The sequence below is a fragment of the Apteryx rowi genome, unplaced genomic scaffold (genome assembly GCF_003343035.1).
Source record: "Apteryx rowi isolate R43461 unplaced genomic scaffold, aptRow1 scaffold_464, whole genome shotgun sequence".
Classification (NCBI taxonomy): domain Eukaryota; kingdom Metazoa; phylum Chordata; class Aves; order Apterygiformes; family Apterygidae; genus Apteryx; species Apteryx rowi.
The window spans coordinates 210,308-217,763 of NW_020450721.1; positions in this window are offsets into that span (position 1 = coordinate 210,308).

The following is a 7,456-nucleotide window of genomic DNA, read 5'->3' on the forward strand; positions in this document are numbered from 1 at the left end:
GCCTTCCGCGCCAGCCGGCGCCGCGGCCCCATTCATGCCGGGCCCTGCGGCCCCATTCATGCCGGGCCCTGCGGCCCCATTCATGCGCCCGGCTCGCTCGTTCGCGTACGGCTGCTTCATTCACGGGCCGAGGGACGGCGCGCGCGGCGGGGCCGCTCACCGGGAAGAGATCGATGGGTTTGCGTGCTGCCGTTCTTGGGTTTACAGCGTCTGGGGCTATTTTTAGCTTTCCTGGGTAATGCCGCCTTTCGATTAGACGTGCACTTTTAATTAGACGTTAATTATACCCTTCCCCTCCTCCTTCGTCTTGCTATAACACCGCACTCGGAAAGTAACGTGAGAGGGGCGAGAGCCCCCCCACCAGCGGAGCTGATCTGTGGTGCTATAAAAAGCTCCTCGCGAAGCTGCGCTCGCCGGCGGGTGGGATGCGAGGACCCGCATCCCAGGAGCAGCACGTGCCGCCGCTGCACGGGGGCAGCAGCCCGCCGGGAGCCGCCGCGCCGCGCCGTGGGCGAGCCGCCCGCCAGAGGTACGAGCCCGCCAGGGTCTGGCTCCGCCGTTCCCCCGAAGCAGCGCGGGGGAAATAGGGAGCCATTGCCCAGCCCTAAGGAGGAACTGATCGTGTGAATCAGGTACTCCTCGTACAACGGATGTTCCAGTAAAAAAGGYGTTTTCTTCTGACTGTAAATAACTGCACTGACTCCCCTCGCGTACGTGGTGTGAAGCCGTTTAAGACTCAGTTATCTGATCAGACTGGGGATAGAAATGACTCTCCTATTCAGGGTAACAGAGACTGCGAGCTCAGATGGCAATTCGCACTGTGCTCCGCTAAACAGTGCAGGGAAGGAGCAAGCCCTGGCAGAGTGCGTGAGCAATTCTGGCAGCCATAGGCGGTAACCAGGCACGGAAGTCATGCTCGAAACATTTAGTAAGGTTTTGGGGTATCTGAAGGCGGGGGGGGGGGACGGGACCACGGTGCTCCCTCCCAGCGGGAGAACAAATGCGCTGGAAGATGGGGTGTTGCTTTGGTCGTGAGGACCTCGCTGTGCAGAACTGGGGAAATTGCTGCTGCATATCCTAATCTGCACCCACAGCCTGGCGGTTACTGTCTTGTAATTGAAGTCCTTGGTGATGAATAATTAAAGCCATCATTCTGAACGGTTAAAACCCGTTATTATGAATAGTGGCTCCACTGGCCACGTTATGTAACAACAACGAAGGCAGCAGATTTTACAAGAAAGCCGGTGATCATTAGCACAAAGGCTCAGAAAGGCAGCTGATGTGTGCCGTGCTCGGATCCTGCCCTTGGTGGGGGAACCTCGATAAAAATAGCATCCACGGGTTCGGGGCAGCTTTTACTTCGAGGCGTCACGAGCGGCCGTGCTGCTCCGCCAGCCCTGCACGCCCCCTCGGGCCCGCGCCGCCGCCGCCCAGCGCAGCCGCGGAGAAGCCGGCGGAGGCGCCCGCACTACCGAGCAGTCTCTCCCGCTGCCCCCAGCAGAATAAAGCCTGTCGGGGGAGACGGAGAGCAGCAGCCCGGAGCGGAGCGGGGGGCTGGCGGAGGGGTGGCCCAGGGGCTTCAATCCGGAGCCGGGCGGGGGGCGCAGCCACAGCCCGCACCGCGGTGCCGCAGCCCCTGGGGGGCGAGCACACCCCATCGCCCCCCTCCCCCCCGCCGGTGACTCTGCAGGGAGAGAAAAATGAGCCTGTGTGTCCTTGTAGGTGCATGAAAAATAGGTTTCCCAGCTGTGGGGGAAGATTAAAATTAGGGGGAGCCAGCAGAAGGGGGTGAACAGGGCAAGACAGGCACACGTGGAAACTGGAGCTTCCAGCCAAAACTACCTGGTCCTCAATAGACCTTGACGGGTGTTTCATTTGGCAGGGAGGGGCAGCTGAGAGGGAGAGAGATGTGAAGTTGCACAAGGTCAGATATTTTTAACCAGAAGGTAGAGTGGAGATGAGAATCGGATCAGCCCAGGATTCAGTTAAAAAAAAGGGAATCCAATTCATTTGCTGTCACTTTTTTCTTGCAGGGCAGGGGTGTTCGGCCACGTTTGCAGCTTAGACCCCCAGGGGATGAAGGCATCACTCACTCCCATTGACCCTTGTGACAAGAGTGCACGTTGGGCACAAAGGCCACTTGTGCTGGTGAGAGCAATGCTCAGGGAAGGCTGCACCTGAAAAGGAAATGGAGAGGTCATACCAGGAAACCCTGTTGCAGCTAAGGATGACCCAAGCACCACCAGCAAGGGCTAACATATATCGGAAAGCCCTGTGCTGTGAACAACAGTTCCCTTTTTTGTGCTGGAAAATGTGGATTCCTCACATGTGGATGCTCAGTGTGGATGCACTTCTTTCCTTCCCAAAGTATGGGAACATCAGTATCTGAGTCAGGTTCCAGCCTGCAGACAGGACTACCTTCCCTTTCCTCTTGGAAAAGGAAGAGGGATACAGTAGAAATGCAGGGATCAGATGAGTACAGTCTCTGGGAAGGTGCTGAAACTAGACAGGGCTGAGGGCTATCAGAACAAGATTGATGAAGAAATGCATGAAAAACAAACTAGATCAGGAATGAAGCTTGGTATTTGGATACAGTGAGTGCTTGGAAGAAGGGAGAGAGTTGGTGTACAGTGTAGAGTGCAGGGGAACTGGGTAGGGAAAAATCTCACAAAGACCACACAGCTGAGCAGTGTGGGCAGTCACAAATGGCAGTAGGTTTTAGCAGAGGATTGGGAGATTCTGGGCAGTGATTCCCTGACATGGCACGTCAAGGCCTTGAGAGCACTAATAGGCCTTAATGATCCTGACAAGCCTCACCTGGGACTTCCACCTCCCACCCATGGGCCCAGGAGCTGCATTTAAGCTCAGGTGTGGGCCCTCAGTTCTTGCCTGAGTTATGTTACAGGTGTGCTTGCCTCAAGCTTTGTCTCTACCCTTGTTTTCTGTCTGGACCTTAGGCCTATGTTGTAGCCTTGTTTTCAGTCCTATCTGGGCTCTTTGGATGCATGCCAGCCCTGTCTCATCGTCTTGCCTTTCCTGGGACTGTTGTGGAATGTTATGAGCCCCTGTCTGCTGCTTTCTCATCCTGGGGGGCTGTGCCACGGTTGGTGAGGGTACTGCTTGTATGGTGTGGTTGCCTTTGACTCCTGGCTTGTCTTCCCTGGTGGAGCAGCCCTGCTCTTGCTGCTCCCCAGCAAGGGACCCCAGGTGAAAGGGGGGAGGTAATGGATCAGCTCCAGCTATCTGGAAAGATAGATGGAAATATGGAAATCATGAGAAGAAAGTAGCAGTTCCTCAGGCTCCCTGAGCAGGGAGGAAGGAGGCTGCCTGGCAGATGGGAGAGGAATATGGGATGGTCACTAGCAGAACCAAGTGCTGGGAGTGTGCTGGTAGGGTGGCTGGCAGAGAATGGAGGGGGAGAGCAAAAGGCATGAATCTTGTCTCCAGATGGAGAAGCCTTCACCAGGACTGCCTGTTTTCTTGCATTGGAGGAAAGAGCTGGGGAGGCTGGTGACAGATAGCATAGCTGGGAAGAGGCTGGCTCTGGCACAAGTGGTGGAGGAAGCTCTTGGATGGCTGTTCTGGGACTAGAAGGTAGGTAAGCTGTGGCACCCTGTGGTGGGGAACCAGAAGGCTCTGAAATCCTGTCTGTTTTGCTGCCTTTTTCTTCTGCGGAGAAGCTCAGGAGCTGCATGAAGTAAAATAATGCAGGCTCTGTCCTACTCAGTCTCAATAGGCATTTCAGTAATGAAATGTAGAAACTATCTTAGAGTAGAGAGGTGGAAGGGTTGAGGTAAATGAAGTGTGGTGGTGTGTTTCTGTGGCAGACAGTAGTGGTGGAGGGTGTGAGAAACAGCTTGTTTGAATGCTCAGCATTAAATTACATGAGTACAGATTCTGCCTGGTGCTGTTTCTTACTATAAGGCTGTAGTATTTTGAGATGTCCAGACATCTTCCCTTGAGGAATAGTTAGGATGATGCTGAAGGTCCTTGGACACTCTAGAAATAAATAAATWAATTAAAAAATCCCCATGGCTTATCACTATGATTTGGAGCTGCTTTGGCCACTATATTTACTAGCCTTTTGGTCTACTCTCCCAGAGCACTGACACAGTCCCTTAGTTCTCCCCAAAAACTTGCCTTGACAGCTGAGGTTTGGTACACAGCTCTTGCTGAGATACCTATGGGCAAATATGTGGGCAACTCCACTTTGTTAACGGTAAAACTGCTGTTATGGTAAGTATGCTTCATTCCACCCCACTGCTGGGGGTTATTTGCTCTTCATTACACCACGCCGTTGGTTGTGATGCTGGGCAAAAATTGAACTTGGCTATTGCTCAGAGGTGTTGTTCCTTGAGTCTTTTTAGAGGAATGATTTTAGAATGCCAGAATTTCCTTGTGTTTTGTTTTTGTGAGCTGCAGCTCTTTCCCTGCTGTGTCTGTGTGAGAAGTCTTTTATTTTAGTGGTTTTTTTATTTGCCATCTGTGGTATTTTCTGCCCACATGCTAGAAGTCCTGAAATAACTGTGTGAGTTGCATTCTGTCTGCAAATACTGTTATTGGGCAAGTGATGCAAGAGATGGAGGGGGGACATGCCAACTTCAGTTCTTCATTCAGTACTGCCTTAGCGCACATCCTTGTGCTTTCAGGAAGAGCTGTTGGAACAGCTCTTGTGCAGCACAGGGGCTTTCTGATTGTATATTCCTGCCTCTGAATATTCTGCTGTCTTGTGTGTGGATGTATTTTATCTCCTTCCCCCCTGCCCCCCCGAAGCATTTTTAACATCTTTGAGTATTCCCTTGTACTATTTTCTATGACTGTTTTCTTGGTCTGAGTTAACAGTTTCTTCATGTTTCCTTTTGTGTAAAAGATGGGGAATAGAGGAGGCATGTTTCAAATTGAGATCATTGAACTGGAAAGGGTCTACAGAAAGAACTGCCTGGAGTTTGATATATGAAAGACTTGTTACAGTCAGTTCCATTCTCGTTCAGTAGTGGAAAAGCAGGAAAACAAATACAAGGTCAAAGAATGCGGAGGGGGAGGGAACATGGCATGGTTAATGTGAATGGGAAGAAGTAAGGGGATTGACGGTCTCAGGAAGCGAGATGAGAATGAGCTGCAGGGGGCAGGCGAGGGGTGGGTGTCACGCTGTCATGCTATGAAGGTTCGATAGCAACGACTGAGACAGTAATATAATAATAATAAAAAAGATGTTTATTTCCTCACACAAGTTCTTGGATTAGTAACATCCATTAAAATAATGCGATTACTAATTTAGGAAGGATAACACAAAACCATCAGTTACTAATTTAGAAAGGATAACCTGAAACCGTCGATTACTGCGTTATTAATGGGAAGGACTGCTTATCCCTACTTRAAAGCTTTCTTGTTCACTCTCCTAGTGAGAGGGCTCTCAACCTCGAGGAGTTACCTTAACCCAGCGTCCCAGGAAAAGGGGAGGGGGGGGATACTCACGGTCCAGCCGGAGAGGATGATCAGGTCACGTTCCCGTCCCTGCTCAAACTCTCCTAGCTCCCAAGTCTCTTTTTATACGGCTGGGGCTCTGGGCAAACACTGCTTTTGCTGACTTTTAGCAAGTTTCGCAATCACAGGACTGTCTGTCTGCTTGGGAGGACCCTGCTAGCGAGGCAAGACCACAACACCTCCGTATTGCTTCTTCCCTCCCTGGGGGTCCGTGCAGATTCCAGGTGGCAGACCTCTTCAGTCTTGTTAATGCTGCCATTCCGCAGCCTTGCGCATATCAGTCCTTGCGCATATCGGTTGGTAGACGACTTTAGTCCTGTTAAGTCCTCTGTTCAGCAGCTTTGTGCACGTCAGCTCTTGTGCTATCAGTTCTTCTGCGTATCAATTGACAAACTTCAGTCCTGTTAACTCTTCACTCGCCTGTCAGTGGGGAAGTAGAAGTCTCTTTCATTGGAAAAATGTGTGATTGTGTTGGTAACTATTCTTGTTTTAGGCTGGTGATACTCTGTTGAAATCAATAAATAATCAGAAGTGGAATAAAACCTGACTAAGAGTGATGACAGTCCTGTGCTATGGATTGCATGACATTTGGCCCTTACAAAATGTGGAAGTAAATGTAATTAGTATTGATGGAAAGCCACTAAGAAGACTTAACACAGCCTCTACTGATTTTAAATGAGACTAAGTATTGAGAGGTTTTGATAATAGTTAACTTTGCAAGAAAGGTATCATTAGCTTAGCTGCTGCTTAAGTTTTTCTAGCAAAAACAGGCTGTCTTCTTTCTGAATTATGATATCATCAGTAAAGCAAGGAAGAGAGCTTTTAAGTCTCCCTTGTTTAGTGTTGCTGAAAGACTTTTCAGACTTGAGTCTACAAATAATTGCTTCTTGGTGCTTTTAATGATAAAACCAGAGTGGCCTCGATACAGTTTGTAGTTGAGGATAAGGCTCGTGTTGCTAGTTTGCCTTTCATGTGGTACCTAGGAAAATGACAGAACTTCCCTTGAAGTTTGTATGCCGCTGTGAGCAGCTCCAGAACTTTTATCCAAGAAGAACAGAATGTGTAAGAACAAACGGAAGCTAAAAAAGCAAATGGGTGATTTTGAGTTGGCAATTGTGTACTGCTGAACTTTGTTTGCTTGGCTTCTCTTGATTTTAACCTTTCTTGCTGCCTTTAACTTCTTCACGTTTTCTGACTTATTTCTATTTGCAACTGTTTCACAGGTAAACAAAAGCAGGCTTCATAACAATTTCTGCTATAACCTGTTCATCCCCTCCCCAAAATGATGCAGCAGACTACATCCTTAGTAGTGTTAGTAACTTCTCAGCTAGTTAAGTCATGTGTCAGTTTAAAACCTAGCCACAAAGTAAACAACAAGGTTAGCAATGGCTTGCTTATTCAATCTTTAAGGGGACATAAAAGTCAAAAAATATGATRTTTTTGGTCAGTGACTGAACAAATAACATACCTGACTTTCTTTAGTATTGCTCAGTAATTAAAGGACACTTTTTTCCCAAGTGAATCCAGTGCTCTTGAAAGACAAGTGACAGCTCTGAGAAATGTTTCCTGTATGTGGAAAGATGCAATACACCCAGTGGACAGAAGTGCTGGCTCTATTGCTAGTTTACCTGAAAACATACTTTAGAGACAATTATACAAAAGATGATTCTGCCTTCACATTGATTTATAGCCCTTGATATCTTTTCTGGAACTGCTAGTCAGGGTATCCAGTGATAATGGCTATAATGAAATGGGTAATATTATTCTGGATATGTAGGAAGATGACTGCTCTGGTCTGTTCTCAGACTCCTGACTTCTATATGCCATTGATCATTAACAAGGCAGCACTGACCAAGCCCACAATCTCCTATACTGAATCACAGTATTTGGTTTCCCTATGCCCAAACTGGGACTGTCTTAATGTACTGAGTGTATTTAGAGGGGGRGAAAGGCTGTAGCGGTGATGGGAGGG